Raw genomic sequence first — 25,378 nt, 5'->3', positions numbered from 1 at the left:
CCCCCGGGGGCGTTCAGAGGACGGCATGGGGCACTGGGATTCCTTTGGGGGGCATTTGGTCGAAGGTAAACTTTACACCTTAAATCCACAACAATACCAGTTTAAACTTTGAACAACTTGGTAAAACTGTATTGTGTAACATTAAGTCATGCTTGGCTGCAACTGTATCGATGGCAGCTCTTCTATTCAGTGTTTGTAGCTTCTTGACGCAGCTCCGCTCCACATCAGTTCAGCATTACACTGGCTGATAACGCAGCTGTGATTTAGTTTGTCTGGTATTTTTGTACATATGCTTTGGCAGTTCTGTGATCATGTAAAGCAGCAACTTATATTAAAAAGTGTTTTATTTCTGTTTGAAATCTGCCCGTTTCCATGGAAGGACAACAGAAAATTGCTCTTATAGACATGCAATTACTAAAATGACGATACCCACACTTTATATCCCTCTGAAAATACAACCCATTTAAATAAATAAATCCCTTTATGGGTGATACCACGATAGAGCGTTCATTTTATAGCGTTAACACCGGTGCTGCAAGTGGTTCGGTATGAAATAGGGGTGATAGAACACAGCATTTTAAATTTCAATAATCAGAATACAGAAATTGTTTCTGTTGTTTTAAAATGTTTGTCAGTCTGCCTTTTTCCCATTGATACTTTTCACAGAGCCACAAGGAAGCACTTATGCCACACAGTGAGCTTTGGTGATTTGAACGACGAGTTGGGGGCTCGACCCGTGACTGGGGTTGTGAGTCTGGCCACAAGGCGTGATGGATCGGTGCTGCCGTATGTCTGCGAGTGTGATCCAGCCTGAAAAAACCTGTTGGAGCGCAGGTCAGGTGTGGGTGGTGTTTGGGTCGGTGGGGGAGGTATAGGCCAGCCATAAGGGTCCCTACAGGGGTGCTCCCGGATGTCTGCGAGCCCTCCTAGCAAGTAATGTAGACATCAAGGATCATCCAGGTCTGGACATCCGCAATCATGGGGTGCTGCTTCCAAATGGCTGCCTTTCCAGGGGCAGGAGACATAAGGAGACTTCCAGGRGCTCCGCCAAATGTCTGAGCTTCGGCCCAGGTTCTGTTGCCACAATTCCGGGTACGGGACCTCCGCGAGATCCCCCTGGCTCCGGAGGACCAAGCTGTAATCTAGACGAGGTGATATTTTTCATGATCTAGGGTTGCGGGGATAGTGTTGCGTTTTTGGTCCCCTGAGGTCCCAGAGCCGTGGGGTTCAGAGCAGAGGTCGGGCAGGGTCCCAGTAACGAAAGCCCGGGGTCCAGTAGCGCTTCAAGCGGCCCGGTTCCGGGCCGCTTGAAGCGGAGAACCGGGTCGCCATAAGAACCGGGTCGCCATAAGGCGTGATGGGTCGGTACTGCCGTATGTCTGCGAGTGTGATCCAGCCTGAAAAAACGTGTGGGAGCGCAGGTCGGGTGGCGTTTGGGCCGGTTCACGGGAAGCAAGGGGGAGTGCGTTTGCCATATGGAACCCTTTGGTTAAGGAGCTATAGTCAAGACCTAACGGAGCCGAAGGGGATGCTGCTGGAAGTCGCATGTCTTTCTCGAGGAAAGGTCAAGCACCAGAAGTCACAGGTGGGCTCCCGCGGGTCAGAAGGGGTGCCAGCGTGGGTCCAGCCGCCCGACCGTTCAGCCATTTGGCGGAACGGGACTTGTGGCATTTCCACAAAGTCCCCTGCCATAAGGAGACTTCCAAGGGCTCCGCCAAAAGTCTGAGGCTCTTCCCGAGTCCGGGTGCCCGTACCCCGGGCTTGGGTTTCAGCCATTTGCTGGAACAGTCCAGCCATTTTACAGAACAGGACTTGTGCCATTTCCACAAAGTCCCCTGCCGTAAGATGTCCAGGGGCTCCGCCAAATTTCTGAGCTTCTGCCTGGGTCTGGGTGCCCCTTCCCCAGGCAAAAAAGCTGCATAACTCTCCCCTCTCCTGGTTCTCCAGGACCAGGGCCGGTCCAGTGGAGGTCCACGGACCGGTCCTGGTTCCAGAGAACCAGGCAGGGGTATTTTTGACAACTTGTTGTGGGGCTGAGGATGTCCAAATCCTGGGGACGGTCCAGCCATTTGCTGGAACGGTCCAGCCATTTGGCGAAACGGACTCATGCCGTATCCACAAAGTCCCCGGACATAAAGCCTTTTTGCCGTTTTCCTGAACAGCAAAGGCCAAATTGAAAAGGATATCCAGACACCTAGAAACTTCCCTATGTCCCAAGTGCCTTCTTATGTCTGTTGTCAGCCAAAAAGATAGAAAAGGCTTAAGCAGCTTGTGAGAATTGTACCCCAGTCGCTGGGGGGGGGCACCACAGTAGATTGACCACAAAACTACTTGAGTCCTTTGCTCATAGTGCTTATGACCTCATAGCAAATAAGATGTCCAGGGGCTCCACCAAATATCTGAGCTTCTACCTGGGTCCGGGTGCCCCTACCCTGGGCTTGGGATCCAGCCATTTGCTGAAATGGTTCAGCCATTTGGCAGAACGGGATTTGTGCCATTTCCACAAAGTCCCCTGACATAAGGAGATGTCCAAGGCTCCGCCAAATGTCTGAGCTTCTACCCAGTTTCTGTTGCCCCAACCCCAGGCAAAGAAGCTCCATAACTCCCCCCGGTTCTCTAGGACYGGGGCCAGTCCAGTGGAGGTCCGGGGACCAGTCCCAGAGAACCAGGCAGGGGTATTTTTGACAGCTTGTTGCAGGGCTGAGGGTGTCCAAATCCCGGGGAGGGTCCAGCCATTTGCAGGAAAGGTCCAGCCAATTGGTGGAACGGGGACTCGTCTTGCGATGATATGCAATCTCTCTCCAACCCGGGTCCATTTTCCAGCACAGTCCTGCAGTGGGCTAGCTAGCCTCGCTAGCTCTTTTATACAATGTGGAAAAAAGAATTGGCTGAAGCAGTGGCTTGATTAGTCTTGTGAAATACAGCAAGGCAATCTGACCAGTCATGGGTGGACTGCATGACCACCTGCTGAAGCAGAGGTGCCAGTTGTCCTTTTGTTGTACACATGGATCCCTGTAGTTTAGCGGCTTTCATTGCGAGCTCTTCGCCAACGCCGCCCTGGGATTCGAACCCCTACAATCACGTGGCAGCCATCTATTGCAAGTGGGGCACCTTAAACTGCTCCACCGCTGAAGCCATGTGGGTTATCTTTGCTCTCAGGGCTTATGACCTCCTAGCAAGTAATRTAGATATTGAGGACCATCCAGATCCAGACATCCGGAATCAAATGGCATTCAAATTCCAAATGGCTGCCTTACCAGGGGCACGAGACATAAGGAGACATCCTGGGGCTCCGCTGAATGTCCGAGCCCCAACCGGGGTTCTGGTTCCCCGATCCGGGCGTGGGTTCCTGCCATAAGCTGGAGCGCCCCAACAATTTGGCGGAAAAGGACTTGACCTAGGGTTATTGGGGCAGGGTTGGGTTATCGGTCCCCGGAGCCGTGCGGTTCGGAGCACAGGTTAGGCGGGGTCCCGGTAACGGAACCCGGGGCAGGGAAGCTCCATAAGACACACCTTATGTGTCATCTTAAAATGTCAAAAGTGGCTCCATCAGCGGTTGCTCAATTGGTCTTATGACGCTCGACGCCGGAATCCCCGAACAGTTATGGGCGACTTGCATCCGGCACCAGCTGAAGCGGAGCTGGAGCTTCTCAGTGTGGTAGACAACTACAAACTGGACCCCTGTGGATTAGAGTAGTTTGAGTGGTTAGTCAATTCCACCCTGGTATTTGAACCCAATCACGTGGCTGCAATCCACCGGAATCCCCGAACAGTTATTGGGTGCATTGCACACGGAGCACCAGCTGAAGCTGAGGTATCTGAGGTGCTTTTTGCGGCACATGCGAAGAGCAGAAGTACCAACGCTGCTTTTCGCGGTACACGACCACATTGGACGCTGTTATTCAGCAGAGGATGGGGAGTGATTCACCGACGCCGCCCCGGTATTTGAACCCAAACATGTTGCAGCAATCCACTGCAAGCGGGGCACCTTCGACCACGTGGCTGCAATCCTCTGCGAACCTGGCACCTTAAACGACAAGACTGCTCGAGCCATGTGGGTTACCTTGGCCGATGGCGCTGTTAGCACCTGATAGCAAGTAATTTAGACATTGACATCGAGCATCAGTAGAAGCAGCAGCATCGCCTCCTCCTGCTTCCTGATTCATGGAAACCAAGAAAATCACCAGAATACAGGAGCTGTACGTACCAAAAAAAAACGACACTTTTGCGAAGACTCGGCACCAAGCTCGAGTTCTTTCAAACGCAGTTTGCTCTTTATCTACAGTCTTCATTGTTCAAGATGCAGCTCCTTCTCTCTCAAAGCAAGCTGTCCTAATTCAACTTCAAGATCCTTTAAACGAACCCAAGCATCTGACAAAGAAGCTTTCGATGGCGATCCAACAGGACTTTTTGGCAAGATTGTAGCAGGAAAAATTCCTATCTGAACCAGTGCTGCTAACAACTCAGCTTCAAGTGTTGATCTTTTAACTCGTTTATCTATGGTAACCTTGAAATGCTCGGCTATTAACAGCAACTGATCCTTTGTGCATTTACACAAGGCATCCAATGTGGGCTTTTCAACAAACTCATCCAGGTCAAACTCCATGTTTACACCGTGGAATCAAGCCACACTGAATCTCATGCACAAACCTACAAGAAAACTAGACCTGCATGTCCTAATTAACCAGCGCAACGCACGCCAGCTGCGCAAAAATGCACACAAAAAACCAGCATAATCGCCAAAAATCTGAAACCTCAGGACACAAGTTTCAAAAGGTAAACCTTGTTTAAACAAACCCCCATAAATATGTTACATCCACCAAGGGCACAACATATTTGAGGACACAAGACAAAAACATGAGGGTTTAACAAAATATTTTATTCATAAATTCTCTTCACTTGATTTTCTTAGGTCAGCTTCTTCTGATTTTCTGTGAAGAAAATAGCATTAAAGGCCCTCAGATTCCGTGTCCCAAAAGTAAAGAAAAACAAAACCCCAAAGCTGATCAAAAAGAACAAAACAGTACAGCAGGGAGCCAACCCTATACAGGGCCGTCAAAGCCCCTACTAGTACCGGACTAAATCAAAAAAGAATTAATGCAAAAGAAAGATCGTAAACAAGACAACCGGTCCCACCAGGCAAAAATCACAACAAAAGCAAACAGGCTAACAGAAATACCGCATGGCAGGCTGGAAAGTAAGCTGCGGCCCACAGTGACAGGACGTGCGCGCACTGCRCTGGTGGTGGCGGAGCGAGCAGAAGCAAGTGAAAAGGCGGAGCTCAGGCGGGAAGATGGCGGGACTCCTCAACATGCCAAAAGCCAGCCTATGTATAGGCGAACCAACAACCCCACAAATTAACGTAATTAAATAAGCAAAAAAGAATTATCCAAACTCCAAAATAGATTTAAAAAAAGATAATTCAACTAATGTCTATAAGAAAACAAGTAAAAGAAATAGACAAAAAAAATCATAATGTGCCCGAAGCACATAACAGGGAGTCCCTGGACTTGTTAAGATGGAGGCTAAAAAGCCACAAAGCTACAGGAGAGACACTAAGATGTGCACTCTTAGTGTGAGGTGACGCTCTTAGCTGTTCCTGACTCGTCAATGAAGGAGCCTGAATGAGCCACCAAGCTAAAGGAGCCACGCGATTGACAACCAAAGCTGGAATCAAATAGAACCAAACCCTCCTCTGGACATACGGAATCATGGGGTGCTGCCATACCAGAGGCCATCCCGCAGATTCATTTTTCATCCAGATACAGAGAAAGAAAATGGCACCGCTAGCAGAGTGCCCCCTCTGCTTCTACACATTTAGGTACTTGGGGAAGCACCTGATCGCCAGACATTTTATAAAAAATCCAGAAGAGAGAAAGATCCTCTACAAATATGGTTTGAGGACGGTCAACGTCCGTGGGCTCACCTGCCCCATCCACGGATGTGGGTATGCACGTTCTYGGCTGGACACCCATCTGTCCGAGACGTGCCATCCCGATATGGCAGCGGGTGAGCTCGCTAAAATTGTGAAGGTCAAATTTAAATACACTGTGCAGCTGCTCCAAGACCTCCGCAAGACCCACCCAAACCCTCCCATGGTGTCCTCCTTGGACATCCAGCCCGATGTCCAAGGAGGACGCAAGGGAGGGTGTGTCCTGCAACTCGCCACCGGCAACCTGCAAGAACTGCATCAATGACCTACCTACCTTAGACCTACCTGTGTTTTCCTTTCCGGCAGGACTGACTTCTCTCCTGCTTCCATTTCGCAGCAGGACTTATGGCAGGCGGGGAGTCTGCCATTTGTGAGCAGTCGGTTCTGCTGTGGGACGTCCACCATCCTGCAGCAGAACCGACTGCTAGCAAATGGAAGACTCCCCACCTCCCGGAAGTCCCGCAGCCAGACCTGCTGTGAGACCGGCAGCATGCAAATGGCAGACTCCCTGCCTCCTGGAAGTCGAGCAGCCAGATGTTCACCATCCCACAGCAGCCAGCCCTGCTGCGGGATGGTGGACATCCTGCAGCAGGGCTGGCTGCTCGCAAATGGCAGCACCTAAAAATGCATATTTAATGAGYCAATTTATTTGTTTTTTATCTTGTTTTCAGCAGCAGCAGCAGGCTGCGGGAGTGTCTGGCCTCCCACCGCCTGTTCCTGTGTCCAGGCCTTTAAATAGGTTTCCTTAAATTTTTTTATCCTCCTCTTTTCAGACCAGCTGTAGAAGGACTCCTCTGGGGATCTGATGAAGACGTTCTACGCGCTTCTCTCCCTCTACATCTCCTGTGTCCACTGACACAGGACCGGCGTCCTCCAGAACATGACTGTTCATGAGGTCGCCAAGGCCAGGAGTTCGATGGATGAGGAGCAAGACGAGGGCTTCCTCATCAAAGTAACTCGAAGGATGCAGAGTTCCTGCTGCCATCTGGGATCATCACTCGCTGCTGCGGGATGGCCACCATCCCGCAGCGAGTCCTGCTGTGGAATGGCAGGAAGGAACCCAACCCCCCTTCTCTCTCTATCTCCCTCCCAAAAGAAGAAGGAACACAAGGTGTACCTCACCCCGGAGGAGTTCGGGTAGCTCGAGCAGTGGCTTGCCGTCTGCGCCGTGCTTAAGCCCTCGAGGGATCTCGTCATCTTTACAGAGGGCAACAGGAGGTTCAAAAAGCTCCTGTTGCCCATCCAGAAGACGTGGTCCAACTTTGGCATGGTCCGACTTGGCCTTGCCCGGCGCCCCGTCACCGACATCCGCACCTCCATTGCCACCTACGTAAGTGATCATTTAACGTTTTGCATTTAATAATKGTATGTAACAAGGAAATACCCTTTATTTCCGAAGGCGAGGGATCACTTCCCGCCCGACCAGCGCAGGATAATAAGTGGCATCATGTGCCATAACATCTCGACCGCCAAAAAATGTTATGCGGTGCACCAGTCTTGCAGAGAGTTCGCCGCAGAACATTTGACGCCTTTACAGACCCCGGGAAAAGGTGGGCAAAATCCTCCTGACGCCAAAAGGTGGGTTTTCACGTGTCCTCAACTTACCTGCCTCCTTGAAGCCATCCGGCAGCAGAAGAGGGAGCTGCCATTTGGCTCCTTCAATGTCGCACACCCTACTCAATGTTCTTTTTCTTAATTCAAAAAGCGGTGGAGCAGCAGGAGGAGCAGGAGCTGAAGTCTCCGTTAAAGACAACAAGGGTGGGTTTTCAACTCTCCTCGACTTACCAGTATGACTTACCTGTGTTGAAGTCATGGTGCAGGAGCAGCAGCAGCTGTGAAATGGCAGGCCCTCCTAGCATGCCGTTCTGCAGCTTTCACAGCTTCTCCTAAACAGTGCACGATTACTGCTTCCTCCAATCTCCTCATGTTTGAAACCTTATCACCTTTCAGAACATGACACATCAGATGTTTTACTCCTCAGAGGGAACCATCCGTTCCCTTGGGAGCTACCCCACAGAGTCCTCCTGCGCGTCAGACACCATGGAGGTCATAGTGTTTCTACAGCTCCCACTCAACTGAGCCATCCCCATCGTCTCTGTCGGAGATGGAGAGCGGCAGCACTTGTCAGACGTGCAAGAGGTAACCGGCCAGCTGCACCCCCACCGGAACGAGAGCCCACCGCCGAGGCCCGGGAGGAGGAGGAACGACCCGGCCTCTCCACAGATTAACGACCCGGCCCCTCCACGGCCGAACAACCCGGCCCGTCAAACGTTGGGTCTCCTCCTGTGACGTGGCATCTTCAATCAATAAGGTCTGGCTTTCCCCCATCGACCACCCCAAGGAGGAGGACCAGCCCCATGCCGCTGACGTTGCTCTCCCGCAACGTCAGCCGTAAGAAAGACTGAGTCCCACCCTCCCCCGTTTTAATTGGATTGTTTTTTTATAGTTGTTAAATTTAATTGTTTGTAAAGTTTCTAGATTTTTGCAGTGTGTTTTATATTTCATCAAGTAGCATTTATGTTTGTAAATAGTTTAGATTTTTGCAGTGTGTTTTATAGTTTATTGTTAAATTTATGAGCACTTTATATATATTTATATACTTTATATATATCTAATTATGGTCTCTTTTGTAAATTGTTATTTATTATTCTCTTAGTGAAAATGACAGCCATTTCAAAACCTCACTCGCTGCTGCAGGATGGCAGCCATTCTGCAGCAGGACTCGCTGTTGGGAAATGACAGGTTCAAAGCAAGATCTTTTTTTATAAATTTAAAAATGTAGAACGTGGCTTGATTAGTCTTGTAGTTTGTGCATTGAATAATCTATTCTGAGGTTTTTGATAACTTGTAGGTTTTTTTCAGCCTGACGTCAGCCTGGTATTTCTAGGACGAAAGGGATGTCACTGCAGGATCGCGGTGTCTTAAACTACAAGTGCCTCCTGTAATTTAGTGGTTTTAATTGCGAGCTCTTCACCAACGCCGCCCTGGGATTTGAACCCCGACAATCACGTGGCAGCCATTCACTGCAAGTGCGGAACCTTTAACCACTGGACTACTTGAGCCATGAGGGGCTAATAGTGCTTTTGTCAAGGAGGAGGTTTCCAAATGGCGGCCATCCCGCAGCAGCAGCGAGTTCTGCTGCGGTATGGCCACCATCCTGCAACAGAACTCGCTGCTGCGGGATGGCCACCACCTGAAAAGTAAGGTGTTTTTATTAAAATATCAAAAGCGGCTCGAGCAGCGGTGGCTCAAGTCTTGCGACGCTCAACGCTGGAATCCCCGAACAGTTACAGGTGACTTGGACCCTGTAGTTTATTAGTTTAATGGCTGCCTTACCAGGGGCACGAAACATAGGGAGACTTCCAGGGGCTCTGCCAAATATCTGAGCTTCTACCCGGGTCCGGGTGCCCATACCCTGGGCTTGGGTTTCAGCCATTTGCTGGAACGGTTCTGCCATTCGGCGGAACGAGACTTGTGCCATTTCCACAAAGTCCCCTGCCATAAGGAAACGTCCAAGTGCCTTCTTATGTCTTTTGTCAGCCAAAAAGATAGAAAAGGCTTTCTGCAGCCAGCGGGAAGTGAACCCGGGTCTCTGGGGCGGAAAGCGGGCAGCTAAAATACCAAACTACCAGAACCATGAGGGTCGACTCGGCTCCTAGTACATTTGGCTTCTAAGCTATGGAGGCAAAAAAAGGATAAAGTGCCTTTCCAAGATCTTGTACATAAAGGGTTCTCTGCACAAGCGGGCCGCAAACCCAGGCCTCCCAGGTAGGAGTGCGGCTACAGGACATCTTTGCTAACAGAGATAAAGAGTGGTAGCGCTTATGAGGGGGGGAGAGGCGGGGGAACCTAGACACCTGGAGGCAGGAGGCGGTGCTGCCTAATGTCAGTGACGGGCRACACYGGGCAGCGTCCCCGTGGATTTCGGCAGCATTCGCCACCGGGAAGCGTCCCGGCCTTGAGGGAGCAGTCATCACCTGTGAGCAGAGCGATGCATCCAAACGTCCTGCGCCACCTGGTGTCGATTGTCGGAACATGCCGTAAAGGTCCCCATAGGGCAGCATTCGGAAAAATTTCAGTGTTTTTGAGCGACTTTGCGATTTTCAAGCGGCCGCCGCGCGGCCGCCGTGCTCGCTAAAAATCGGGTCTTTTTGGAACGGAGTACTCCAGGTCTAGCTCTTTCGTTTGCCCCAGGTCCCGCCAGCCCATGAGGTTCGGTTCGCCCGTTACGATTTTTCAAAGTGGGCCCAAAATGCTGCAGAATGGCTAGTTTTGCGCTCCGGCCCCCAATTAGGGAAACTAAATGGAAATGAATGAAGAGCAAAATGCAAGAATAAACTAAGGAACAAAAGTAAATACAGAGGAAGAAACTGGTATGGCAAGACCTTTTGAGCAATAATTAATAGAGACTGGATGGCAATAATAAACAGACACTTTTTCCAGATAAAAGGTAAAATAATATTGTTGAAGTGCCATGGGCAGGGGGGCAACTACACATTAATCAGGTTGATGCGAAAACATAAATCTGCGGCCCCCCACGAGGGAGTGTAGAAACATCCGCTCACCTTCCCCCCTCACGCGGAGCTCCAGACACGCGCATTGGTTTCCTCTGAGCGGGAGATCCGTCTAATCGTCAGAAATATAATAGCCTGCATAAATCATAAGATATGGCAACATGTAAAATTAGCAGCGCTTCGCTTTCACAGATGGTGGGGACTTCGTCCAAGTTTTAGCGTCACTTGGAAGGAAAGCTTAAAAAAAGTAAGCTCTGTGGACGTGATCCTAGCAAAGCTAACTGTACAGAGACACATTTCATCTGCTATGAAAAAAAGTTGTCACTCAAGCGCTGAGTTATTGAGTGGAGGTGTTGCATATATGGGACAACACTGTGACCAAAGTCTGCATTGACATGACATTCAGGAATGATCCGAATCTTCTGGATGGATCTTTACTGATTAAATTTATTTCACTAGTTTTTTTATGGGAATGTGGATCTTTCAGATCAATTTGAGAAGCAATTTTAATAGGTAAAACTTAATTGTTTTGTGTCATGTAGCGCGGGGTGCTGGTCTTGGGTAAGTGGTCTTGACTACAACACTGCAACTGGCTCCTTGGTTGCCTGTTCTATCCCACCCGCCTTCTTTCCATCCCCTTTCTGTTGGATTTCTTTAAAAAAATAAATGCCACTAGTGGCAAAAAAGTGAAGTTCATGCTATGTTAGGACAGACCCGATGTTTCCATCCCTGAAATTATGATGCATAGAAAAACATATCCAAGTATAAACTATGTTACAGAGTATAAACAATAAAAACATGCTTTATCTGTGGCATTGTTCATTAAAATGGCACATTTCTAATGTATTAAAATTAAATACAATCGGTACATTTAATGATATTAGCGATTAGGTAATGCATTCAGCAAGTACTTTTAGTTATTATACTCAAGTATTTTTAAAAGTTAGTACTGTCAGGATGGGTGGTGGTTGATGGCGAGGAGAGATGCTGAGACCCAGGAATGATGATGGATTTTAATGATAATATTGCTCCAAACTGTCCAGGACAGGCAGCACGGTAGGAAAACTAGCACGCGGCTAAATGCCGGTAGCAACTGACAACGGACAAAGATGAGAGCAAGTGCAAACCAGGACTTCACAGTTCTACTGGAGAGCACAGACAGCAAGAYGGCATGCAAAAAACAATTCACCAACTTAGACAAGGACCCGACAGGAACACAGACAACAGGTGGGACTAAATACACACAGGGTAATCAAGGGAACGAGACACACCTGGGACAATCAACGGGGAAGACGCAGAGACAGGACTCACAGGGATCAGGAACCACACAGAAAAAACTAAAAAATAAACACACAGAAACATGGATCATGACAAGTACTTTTTTACTTTTACTTAAGTACAAATGTTAATGTGGTAGTTTTACTTGAGTACATTTTTGTCTGTGTACTTGTACTTTTACCTAAGTAAATGTTTTGAGTACTTTCTCCACCACTGGTGGTAATCAAAATTCAAAATGCAATGTGGAACTGGCCATTGTTACTACTGTCACCGTAGGGAGGGAAGTTGGGGGGGTTTTCTGCAGGTAACAAGCCCACAGCAACCAGAAAGAAGGGCAAGAAGATGGGGCAGAAGGGGAGGAAGAGAGAGGGACAAATCTGAGTGTTCATGATGGTCCATAGGCAATGAGTCAGATAGAAATAGAAACAGTCTCAGAGCTGCAGAGCTCACATGAGCTGCCCTAAAAGACCTTGGAGAAATATGGCCACCTATTATGTCTAAAAGATGTACCTCCAGGGGAAGGAGGAAGGCRGTGGAGCAGGGAGCACCTCATTTGGGGAAAAGTAGCTGTTTAAGGTTTTTATCTTGGTAAAAAATATCGACYCGTTCAGCAGATTTCATTTTGGCTCTGGGAGAGAAGGGCAAATTGTTTATGTTGTTCTGAAACATCTCCACGGTTGATTCACCACAATAACTTACAGTCCTGCTTGCATGAGGTAACTCCTGCAGCTCCTCAGTAGAAACAACATTTATGTCCAAAGTGTGGGATCATTTGCCTTTTTATGGAGAACTGTAACCTCACTAATGTGGTCTAGAAAAGACATGTTTTAACAGTTAAGTCCTATAGATGGCAAATCTAAACTGCCATTGTTTATACATTTGTTATTCAGATAGGGTTTATGAAATAACTGCATTTATTTGCACCAAGATGTCTTGTAAAAACTTTAGGAATATTAGAACTCAGTCACCATTACTGTAGCTTTATATGGAAGCATTTACCTACAAAAGCTTGAAAATGAATTTGGGAGAAGAATCTCATGTCACAAAACTTTAATGTCTTAAAGAGACATAAAACTTGCTAAAACCAGGCATTTTCTCCCTTTTGGGAGTCAGTCAATCAGTGGTAAGGAAAATAAGTGGCACTCCTGGATTGACTGCTTTGCCAATAGTGTGTTAAGTAGCATTGTACCTAGGTATTTCAGCTTCCGCAGCTATATTATCTTTTGAATGTTTCAGATTTGATCGATAAAAAAAAAATCATGAATAATCTTCAGTTCCATAGAAGAGCATGTGAATAATTGGTGGCGCACTGTAATTTGTAACTTCCATTACATTAGAAATACTCTAGGAAGAAACAATTTAGTCTACTTCCATATGTTTATTACACAGAATAGCTGATGCATCCTCACAATTCAGACTAGAGCAATGCAGCTCAGAGGTTAATGATCAAGTTTACATCTCGTTCTTGCTCAGTAGTGGATCCATTCCTGCTGCCTGGCTGGGTTATTTTCACACTGCTTTCTGTGGTGTCAACCAATCAATATCCCTCACTGAGAGCGAAAGGTTGTTCTGTACCCAGAACTGATATAGACATAAGGAAATGCTGCTCATATTAATTTGTAAATACAGCTGAACATTAACTACATTGATGGAGTTATTGCTCCTGATAAAATGTAACAAATATCTGGCAGGACAATTATTCTGTAAATGTTGATTTAATATTTAGGTGTTGGTATGAATCATGTTAAACTGTAATTATTATATTATTGCTCATATTAATTTGTAAATACAGCTAAACATTAACTACATCGATGGAGTTATTGTTCCTGATAAAATATAACAAATATCTGGCAGGACAATTATTCTGTAAATGTTGATTTAATATTTAGGTTATTGTTCCTGATAAAATATAAATATCTGGCAGGACAATTATTCTGTAAATATTGATTTCATATTTAGGTTATTGTTCCTGATAAAATATAAATATCTGGCAGGACAATTATTCTGTAAATGTTGATTTAATATTTAGGTGTTGGTTTGAATCACGTTAAACTGTAATTATTATATATTTTTTAATTCCTTCAATCCTTCCCTCAAGATAGGTGAAAGTTTAATACAAGTATTGGACAGAACCATTCTTCAATTCTCATTTATTCTTCTTCAGTCTCATTACACTAGCTTCGCCACCTTATCCAAGGTGAATGAGCAGAGGTCTAAACAATTATAAGGATGACCAACTCTGAGAGGGAAGGTGTCATCTCAGAAAGAGCATGGTACCTCAGCGGCTGTGAAAATGATGTTAGAGGAAACTTCACATAGTCTAAAACTCAGACTATTAAAGTTCATACTGCCTCTACAGAGATGATGTACACATACATATGATTAGTGTTGATCACTGTTATGGTTTGCAGTAATTTTCTGGCCCACGTGTATTAAAAACTAATGCTTAAATGATCTGAATGGTTGAAGAGAATTAGTTTGGAGTCAGAGGGGAGTCAATAGAGTCCAGGGGTTGGTCAGTGTGGTGATCCTATGTTTCTGTGTGAATGAGTCCGGACTCCACAGTTTCCATTTCATTCTACCATAGTTGTTCCACGTCTTTGATTAGCTCATCTGGTTCTCATGTCATTTTCACCTCTGCTTCAGGGCATAAGTTCCTAACTTGTGTTGTTCTTTGTTGGAATCTTCCATAACTTCAAGTTTCAGTACCTTCAAGTTTCAGTTTTTTATGGTTAGAACTAATTTCCTCCGGTTCTGTATAATTTTGGGTCAAACTAATGTTTTACATGACTAGGTAATATTTACAGTTTCTGAACCATCTGACCTCTTCAATTAGGGGTGGAAATATTTTTAGATTTTCATTTCAGATATTCAGTGATTTCTCTAACAGGAAGTGAATCATTGAAGTCAAAATTGTAAATCAAAGAACGGCTAATTTTCATTTAGAACAAGCACATGCTAGTAGCAGGCACGACGGAGAAATGTTTTCAAACTCATATCATGCAGCTTTTAAATTGAGGGCTGTCGATCTGGCACTACAGGAAGGAAATAGAGCCGCTGCACTTAAGCTCGGTTTGAACGAAACCATGGTTCGGCTTTGGAGACGGAGGGCTGCATCCAGCAGATTTATTAATACGAGGCATTCTGCTGGGTCCTAATGGAAAACCGAGAACAGCTTCCAGTTTTTATTTTATTTTTTTAATTGAGGGTGCTAGTACGGTGCGCTCTATAGTCCGAAAAATACGGTAATTGGTTTTAAAAGATTTTTTGAAAATGAATTGTCTGCAAATAATGCCATCTTCGAGTATCTGCTGTAGCAGTGACTAGCGGCGTAATCATATAATGTTCTTACCACTAGATGGCAGTAGGTGCAGAGCATTTTACATTAAAACAAGAGAATTAGTGATGCATGAATGTTACAGGTAGCGGTGAGAGCATTGAATCTAGCAGTGATGGAAAAGACAGAAGCTCAGCAGTAGTTGGAAAGAACATGAGTCCATTTCCCACAACATATCTGTGTGAAGTGAGCTTCTCAAGCCTGGTTACAATAAAAACTAAAACCAGAGAGAGACTGAGATGTTGAGGAACGGCTATGTCTTTCTTCAATTTCTGCCAGGAAATCAGATCTGTTTTCATCCAAACATGCACAGGTTTCACACAAGGTGGGTAAAATATACAGATATTGATATTTTGTAAATGCGACTCTTCATATTCTAACAGTGAATATGAAGTGAAATGTTTCCCAAATATTATTGCTTCTTTCAGAATAAGAATAATTTTCTGTATTCCGGCTATAAGATGCTTGTGGATTAGTTTGTAAAACACTTTGACGTTTTCTACAACTTCTTTAAATTTAACACTACAGTGTTGTGGCACTGTTCAGTTGTATTTTTGAAGTGGATATGTTGGGTGCAGTTTGAAATAAGAAATGTAAAATGTGATAATAAATTTTGTGTTTATTTGATTCCTATTCAAGAGACTTTGATAAGAATGACTATATATAGGCGGCTACAGAGTATCTTTATTTCCATTTTTAGTTGGTGGTGTGCCTCTGGATTTTTTCAATTAAAATTAGTTTACCTTGACTCAAAAATGGTTGAAAAACACTGCTAAACCAGTTTGGGGAACACTGTATTAGTGTGCTTTGCAAGGCAGAGTGATAAGCGGAGTCAAAGTGACTTTGCCACTCTCTCACTGCATCCTTCATTTTGCTTTTACATAGGGGTCACAGAGAGTGACACATAAATATTTAGTTTCAAACAAAATATGTTTTTAAACTAAATATTTCACTTCACACAAAATAGCAAGCTAGATATTTAGCCTTAAATTACATAGTTACCTTACTAATTATTTAGTTTGCAAAAAGATATTTAGTTTGTAAACTAAATATAGTTTGTATAGTTTTTGCTGGTAACTTGCAACTACAAATGGCACCCCACAGTGAAACACCACGCAGAGTTTGACAGTGATGTGATACAGATGTTTAATCTGCTGACACTTCTCTGAATATTGTCTGTTCTTGGGTTTTTGCCTTTAAGTATATTGATTTTGTGTCTATGTGCAGTTTTTCTRTTAACACTTTTATTATAGTAGTGAGATTACAAATGAGATCAGTATCTAATTCAATTTTCAATCAAATTGTTAAGTGATTTGGAGAATAAACATATTTTGTAATAAAATATATTGAGTCCTTTCTGAGAAATATGCAATGAAGACTATAATTAAAACAATTCCTTATGAGTTGATTATAGATGAGACTAATAATATAACTGAAATGCAAATTTGATTAAGTTGTCTTCTCAATCACAACATTTAATGACTGACTGTTATTATTCACTACAGAATATGTGTGAGCAAAAGCCTTCAAACAAAAAGAAATTAGAATTTTTCTCTCTCTACTTTCTCACTCAAACTAAGTTCAGTTTTCTAAGGTGTCAGGGAATAATCTTTTGAAGGTTTTCTGTTTTGCTGCCAGAAAGCATCAGCAGGTAGAAATCAATCAGAGCTGCGTCTCTAAAGAGACACCACAGACTGAGGAGGTGGGCGGGTAGGTCATAGATCAGAGCAGATGGATCAGAAGCAACTGTGCTTTGTTCTTTGGTTTAACTATCTGCAGACCAACAGCTCATTGCACTCAACAGTGTAAAGGTTAGCATGTCTTACTCATTTCATATCTGAAATCCTTTTCAAATCTCCCCCTCAACTTTGGAAGTAATCTACCTTCTACCAGCCTGTCCTTTTTCCCTCCCTGTTCCTCAAATAAATCCCAGCCAGGCTCACTTTGACTTTTACCTGAACTAGTTTTGTCTTTACCCCACATCCAAGTTCAAGCCATCAATAAGATACTTGGCTTTCCATACACTTAGAAGACAAAACAGATAGATATTTTTGTATACCATTTTGATAAAGCAGCATAACTTCACTATGCTTAAATTAAACTGTCAAAAAACATCCACTTCTTAGTTTGTAGTCAGCAGCATTTTATGAGTTGAAATCAAAGTTTTGGTAAAATAATCTGACCTGCATAACTGTCAGGATAAGCCTGACTATAGTCAATCACACATACAAGAGACGCTCCAGGTGAAAAACTAACAACCTTCTAGTGAAGTGACAGTGCAGATCACTGCACCACAAAGTCAGCTAAATAATTGGTTTCTGAAACCAGTGAAAACTTGCTTGCAGCATAGTCTGCTCTACATTGTAGATTTGTTATCAGATAATAATAATATTGTATATAATAATAATATTGTACAGCATGAGCTTATGGAGCCTGATGGGAATTCAACAAGCTTATGTGAGAATAACTTTTCTATGATGGAATAAACCCCAACTTCTGATTAGACTTTCTCAAGAATGGGGAAACTATGCAGAAAACACAGAATGAAAAGAGTACACTGATACCACCTTGAGGTTTTGAGCATTCAAGCTTACTCTGGGCTTTAAAAGGGGGGCATGAATGTCAAAGTTATTTTCCTCCACTAAGCCAACAGCTTTCACAGCTCCAGGAATCCCAAGGACCATGGCTGGTTGTTAATTTAGCCAGGCTTTGCAGCTTTGTACCATTTCCTACCTACATAAAATTGATAATGAAGTCATAACCAGCAGCTCTGAAAAGTAAAAAAAAATGTTACATAATTTTCCACTTTATCTCTAAATGACAAAAAATGTTTAAATAATGTTATGTGTATTGGTCACATGTTTAGCGGATACCCTTTCTTTTGTCTAATGACTGCTCATCCTGGATGACAGAAAATGGATGGATGCTTGTTTTATGTATGTATGTTTGTCACCATGTGCTTTAACTACTGTGAGCCAGAGTTGACTAATTACAGATCTCAGAACAGGTTAACACGAACTGTTAAAATATAAATTCTTAAAATGAAATACTATTGGATAGTTTATTCAATATTATTTGCAATTTGGGATGTCTTACAATAAAAATCAAAGTGTTGGTGGTACTAATTAAGAAATATTTGCACTTATGTATGATGGGAATTGCAACTTATTACTCAACACTCATAGAAGTAAGAAACTTCTATTCACCTGCAAGTGGAAATAAAAAGTACCTAGGATCCATTTTTGTGAAAATTCTGCAATAAACTCACAATTATGCGTTAGCACAAAAAAAATGCAGGGATTTGTTGACTGTAAATTTCCACAATAATTTGCAAAAAGTGGAGGGACTGATGTAATTCGGCAGATAAAACCTGCTGTGATTTGATTGATAAAATAATGCAAATCAAATCACAGCAGCCATTTTTTTCACAGCAGAAAATGAATTGTCAGAGATTCAAGAGTGTGACTAAGCACACCGTTACCTTGACGGTTCTATTTATGCATCCCTTTAGAATCTAAACGGCCACATAAAAAGCTATTTCAGGCCAGATTTAGCCCCCCGGCCTTGAGCTTGACACGTGCCTTAAAACTAAATTCACGRTTGATCTTTCCATTGCAAATGTACTTTTTTGCTTTGCTAAAAGCAAAGTTTGGGATACCGTCACTGCATGAAAAGTGGGATTTTCGACAGCTATTGGCACCTAGTTTTGATGTGCACATGGAGATTGAGGGCTATCAGCAAGTTTTTTGTCAGAATGGGAAATAGTAGGGCACTGCCAAGAATTGTCAAAAACTGTGTCCGTGTTGCCCTATCAACCTTTCATATCGTGCTGCTAAGCTGCAGGAGCCACAAGTGGAAATGTAATTAATCTTAGTTTATTAATATTGATGCTGCCCAAAAGCAACATTTCTACTCTCCTACCTTATGATAAAGATAAGAATATTTGACTAATTTCACATATTGCTGGTTGGAAAAACCTAAGGGTAGGATATGCAAGGATAGTCAAACAAAAAATAATTACTTCTAAAGATATGATTTTTGACCATGTTTCCAAGAAAAACATTTGGTAAATTTGATTGCTGATGTGTTTAAGTTTCTGAACTGTTTTTAAACAAGTCTGCTTTTACATGTATCTAAAAGTCAGAASCGTTGGATCTATTTTTTTAAGTACAAAGTTGGTGTGGAGCTCATGCAGTGCTGTTGTAGTTACAAACTGGCTGAAAATGTTGATGTATAATTTACGTAAAAACACTGACATTGCTTTCAAAGAAGCTTTCCGTGGAGAGCTAATGCGGCATTATTCCCAGTCTGTGTTGCACAGTTCTTCATGTGGGTGTTTTCATGCTCCCGCCTTTGTAACCCTCTTTGTTCCAGCAACTATTTTGCTTCTGGAGGCACATTTTGTTCATTACAGCAATGTCTGAAGTTGGGGAGATGCTGTCCTGGAAGGAAAATGAATTGTCAGAGATTCAAGAGCTGAGAGTCAAGCCCCTCAACCTGAATCTGTCAGGTCGAGGGGATGTGAAGCACAAATTTTAATTACCTGCATGAAAACCTTTTTCTATGGTAAACCTGAATTATTCAGACAGTGAATGAGGCCTGAGATGATGCCATGTTCAAGAGGATGAATGTATTTGTATTATTGTGCTGTTATATAAAAGAAAATATAAAATCTTCTGAGCAATTCATTAAGATTTTTAATAAAGCAAAATGTATACATCTTCAAATATTTTCATCATTTGAAGGAGTACTGGACCTATCTGAGAGACTTCTGCTCCACCTCCAATAACACCAGACCATGAATGTAATGTTTGGATACTAAAAACATTCAGTTTATATGAGAGGATTGGCATACCTTAATTATAGAATGAAATGTCTCCTAGTTGTCCAAAAATGTGTGCCATCTGTCCATGTGTTAATGGACGTTACCACAGGGGCCGCGTTTCATTGGCTAATGCCCATTTCATGTCACAGTGTAGCTACCACGTGTGTGACTGTCTCACAAGCACAAGCTACAGTAGTAAACACATGCTAATGTACATTGTGGACTAGCAGACCGGCAGAAAGTTTTTGCGTCAGGACTCTTAAAAGAATGGTTGTCCACTGTCTGTGGGGTATCTGCAAAGGCGATGTCAGGTATCCTGATCGTATTTGTGGAACTAAAATTCACAGATTTCCAAAATCTGAAACGGAATGCCTTGCTTGGATCAAAGCTTGTGCACGACCRCATTTGCAGCTCAACYGTCDTAGGATCAATAAGAACAAAGGAGTGTCTGCTGGTGTAAGTATTATTGCTTTGCTTTCTTTGTGTTTAGTGAATGAAAAAAATAAAGTCAATAATAAACACATCCATTTTGAAAACCTTTTAGCCAAGTACAGTATAATGGCAGTACAAATACAACTTCTACACCTTGAAGCCTGTCTGTTACAGTCTTACGTTAGCTGAACAGATCATTATGCAATGTGCACCATATCTGACATACATTAAAGATTTTATTTTACCTGAAAAGGCTTTTTACTAAACTGTATTCGTGTTAGCCACGCTAGCACCGAGTGACCTGCATAGCACCAATACACTCAAACAGCCTAGGCCTGTTGAGTGCATCAGGCCTAGGCACACTCAAACATTTGCCAACAGAAATCACTGATTTCAAAACCGGTGCGTTAGTGGTTAAAAACTCAGTGCTAATCAGTCATTGCGCTCACGCTGATTTTATATTACTTTATTATTATTACTAGTATTATTTTTCCGGTTACACTAAGCACCAAACAGTATCAAATGTTTTGCCCACTTAGTCAGACAGAGTTAATGCACACGGCCACCGGACATTTTAAAAACTCATCCAGAAACTCAACCAACTAAAATAGTTTCTGTGTTCCCTTGTTAAAAACTCAACAGGCACAAAATGAAAGAGCTACTATAGCCACATTAGCAGCATTGAATTAAATCTCCCATTTGTTGCGCATCTCTGCGCAGTGCAGCGGATTACCACATCATGCAGGGTCGGTCCAAGGGTGTTTGAGGCCTGGAGCAGAATATGACTTAGGGGCCCCTTTTGTTGCTTAAAACATCAGCACCTCTAACAGCTTCTGTGTTAGATTTAGCGAAATCTAGGGCAGAGGGAGTAGTTTAAATGGCAAACCTAAAAAGCAATAAATTATAACTGCTGCTTACTAATTTGTATTTGTGAACAAACAGAGCTGAAACTCAATGATTAAACTCACAACATCAGATTGTAGTTGTGGTAACAAACCAATCTGACTGAATATTGTTCTTTGAACTTCTACAAAGTAAATTTGCCAGCTCCTTAAAATCTTACATATAAATGTTAAATAATTTAAAGTATTTTAATGTATGGTGAAAACATAATGTCAAATTTAGCAGCAATGATAATCTCAATAAACAAATGCTAAATTTATATATCTGTTGTCAATGTTAAAATATTAGCATTTGAACCTTTGGGGGGTCTGATGGAGCCGCTGACTTAATTTGGATTCAACAGAAGTGGACATAGTTGATATTTATTTTAATTGTACTTTTTTATTAGTTTTTAAGGGTAGTTGTGGGTTTATATAGCAGTTCATTGAAGATTTTTCCCCATAACATAATTACCCAGTGATATTTTTACTTTTATTGTCTACTTAACATCTGTTAATACAAAAACACGGTGAATCGCCAGTGGACCGCCTCGGCGACCTGACCACCGGGCTTAGCAAGTTTTCTGGGGGAAACCCTGGATTCATATAGTTTAAACCTGTTCCAGGTGACATAAAATGACCTGATGAATTCTGTCAACGCTGGCTGCTGGGAATGGCCGAATAGCAAATTTAAATCCCTCACATTATGCATACGGCGAGAGCTATGAACCTCGCCGCTATGAACCTCGCCTGCTATTGGGCAGGTATTTGAGGTGCAGAAACACCTGATAGTGTATTTCACCCAAGCTCACTTTAAAACCACAAAAAGCAAATCTTAATTGTTGAAATCTTTGACAAGCTGGTGACTGGGAAGTCTTAGCTGCATTTGCACCTCGGACAGCTCTCTGAATGTGGACCAAGCTCCTCATGGGACTCAGTGGTGAACTTTTTATTCACTGAGTGAAATATATATTCTTTCCCATGGAATAATGAAATTTATTTCAAATGTTGTGTTTCCACAGAAACAAAATGCCTGAAGGGTCTTTATCTTCATGTTATAACAAGTTGATTTCAGTGATAAAATGCAGACATGATCAATAAAATGCTCAAGGGCAACAACAAACAACGTATTGATGATAAACATCAAAATTGTAGAGAAGCTGCTGCACAGATTATTTTTTGTGTGTTTATTGAATGAAAATCTGTAAATTTGTTTAAAATTGGTTATTATCAGATACATCTGTTAATCAGGCAATGACAAAGCAGCATTCTGTTGATTTTAGACCTCTAGACATGATAAAATTTTAGACTGGGGATCAGAATGAGGAAGAAAGGGGACTTCAATTACTTTGAATGTGGCCTGGTGTTGGTACAAGATGGGCTGGCCTGAGTATTTGCGTCCCAATTTCTTAATCAGGACGATGAGCTCTTTAACTCAAATGAACTCAAGTCACCAGATCTCCACCAGAACTAAGTTTACTCATTATTAAATGGTTCAAAATAATTCAACCTCATGTGCCACATACATTAATTCAAACAGAAGGATTGTCATTGGTAAATGTAGGTGGGTGCTGGTTTTTGCAGGAATGGTGGTGTTTGATTGCTGGAGTACACTTTGTCTCTTGCGTCCTCATCTTGTCTTATTATTGCATTCATCAATGAAAGCCCATCTTTTGTTTACAGTTCTTTAAAAGACAGTGTAGGTGGATGTTAAATGGTCCATCAGAAGAATCAAAAGAACTCAGGGCTGAAATGGACATGATAGAAACATACTGCAGTGCTGTTGAATAGCTTTTAGGCATAAATAAAAAGTTTATCAGTATACTGGATGTTTTGCAGGACTTCAACATTAATTTTGACAATCAAATGCTATTGCTAATTCATTTTTAATCCTTAAGCAGTATATTGCTGATGCCTTTAAATTAAAAAGCCACCAAATTTTGTCCATCAGGATGATGTTATGCAGTAATCTCAGTTTGTTCGGATGGGTTTTCCTCATTTTACATTTTTAAAGAGATGTATGACTAGTTGAACGCCAATGTGTTGCCATTATACACATTCGTGTATAATGGCAATACAAAATAAAAAAATAAAAGAAAAAAGTATCGACTTAATTATAAAACTAATCAATTAAATGGATAAAATTATTAAACAGATTCAACTTAAATAATTATGACTCAACATGTTTGTCTTGGAGTAGTTTTACAAATAGTGCTGGTGGAACAAAACGCAGCGTTTAAAAATGGGGTTTCTTAATAGGGCCATCAAACTTCTATTGCCATAAAACAGGGGTCACCAACCTTTTTGAGACTGGGAGCTACTTCACATTTATAACATTTTCACTTACCGGGATCACCATTCTTCTTACCCACAATGCATGCTGGGACAGGTAGGTCATAGTGGACTGGAGTCTAAACAAAACACAAGTAGTTAAGGTGTTGGAGGCTGATGAGGGCAGCAAGAAAACCACTATACTAAGACAAACTGCCTCAACGTTTTACGTTTTCATGCCCCATTACACACGTGTTGATATGCAAACAAGTTAATGTGATCAGCTTGTGATCTACTGCAWTAGCTAGAGCTGACACAATTAGCAGGAAGTAACATCATTAGCATGATCTAACATCGATAGCAGGAGGAAACATCAATAGCTGGAGCAAACATCATTAGCGGAGGCTAACAACATTAGCAGAGGATAACATCAATAGCCAAAGCTCACATCAAAAGCAGAAGCTAACATCAATATCATCAGTAGAGGATGCCAACATCAATAGCGAGAGCTAACATCATTAGCRGAGGCTAACATCAATAGCGGAGGATAACATCAATAGCAGAGGACAACATTAGCAGAGGCTAACATTATTAACAGAAGATATCATTAGCGGCATCTAACATCATTAGCGGAGCATAACATCATTAGCGGGAGCTATAATCATTAGACCAGTGGTTCTTAACCTGGGTTTGATTGAACCCCAGGGGTTCGATGAGTCAGTCGCAGGGGTTTGGCGGAGCCTCTGCCGTGGAGGTAAAGACACACTTGTGTAAAGTCGTGATGTAGTGCCCCGCTCTGCCATCACTTGCTGCAAAGGATCATGTTACATTGCTTAGCCAATCAGTGCTGCGGAGGAGCACTGATTGAAGGAGTTCCACTCTCAGCAGGGATTTCAACTTGTGTCTTTAATTACTTCAGCAAAGCTCACCGTTTTTACTCAATTCTGTTGCTTTTGGTGTACTTCTAAATCTGCTCTTTAGTCACATCTTTTCGGGGTTGCTACTGCATCTAGTGGCGTGGGGGTGGTAACAACTAATATAATTACATTACTAAATCAGAATACCGCAAAGATTTTATTATGCATTATTAATTTTTCATTCTCTTAAGAATGTAGAGCTAATTAAATGATCTAAACAAGACCTTAAAGTGGTTCCAGTTTCTCTTGATGGCCAACCTGTTGAAACTTTGGCAAATTTTAAATACCTTGGGTCGTTCCTGGACAGTCAGCTCAACTTTGCCGAAAACACTGATTATATTTTGAGGAACTGTTCTCAGAGACTCTACCTTTTAAGAAGGCTTAGTGATCTTGGTGTGACCCAACTAGAGTCTAGTCTTGAATTTGGGGGGAAAAAAATCTGATTTTATTTATCACTACAGAAGGGTTCAGTGAATGGGCATATGAAACTGGTGGGTTCGGTACCTCAAAAAAGGTTAAGAACCACTGCATTAGACGGAGCTGAAATCAATAGACGGAGCTGAAATCAATAGTGGGAATTAACAACAATAGCAAGAGCTAGCATCATTAGCGAGAGCTAAACTCAATAGCTACAGCTAACATCTTAAGCAGAAGCCGAAATCAATAGCAGCAGATAAAACCAATAGTGGAGTAAAATCCTATAGCGGGAACTAACATCAATATCAGCAGCAAGTACCAACAGCGGGAGCTAACATCAATAGCCAAAGCTAACATCAAAAGCAGAAGCTAACATCAATAGCGTATGCTATCATCAGTAGAGGACGCCAACATCAATAGCGAGAGCTAACATCATTAGCGGAGGCTAACATCAATAGCAGAGGCTATCATTAGCGGAGGCTAACATCAATAGTGAAGGATAACATCATTAGCGGAGGATAACATGATTAGCGGAGGATGACATGATTAGATGCAGCTAACATCATTAGCGGAG

At 42.8% G+C, this 25,378-nt stretch overlaps 1 long non-coding RNA gene across 1 annotated transcript in view; it reads right to left on the bottom strand.

Annotated features, from left to right (window-relative positions):
• Positions 1–25,378, bottom strand: part of LOC103459967 (uncharacterized) — a 63,802-nt gene that overhangs the window by 35,799 nt on the left and 2,625 nt on the right. The window contains exon 3 of the long non-coding RNA XR_532835.1: positions 23,547–23,610. This is a non-coding gene — a long non-coding RNA (uncharacterized LOC103459967). The remainder of the gene's footprint in view (positions 1–23,546; positions 23,611–25,378) is intronic.

Source organism: Poecilia reticulata, unplaced genomic scaffold (assembly GCF_000633615.1).
Source record: "Poecilia reticulata strain Guanapo unplaced genomic scaffold, Guppy_female_1.0+MT scaffold_145, whole genome shotgun sequence".
Taxonomy (NCBI): domain Eukaryota; kingdom Metazoa; phylum Chordata; class Actinopteri; order Cyprinodontiformes; family Poeciliidae; genus Poecilia; species Poecilia reticulata.
The sequence above is the reverse complement of the archived record's forward strand: the minus strand, read 5'-3'. Positions and strand labels throughout refer to the sequence as shown.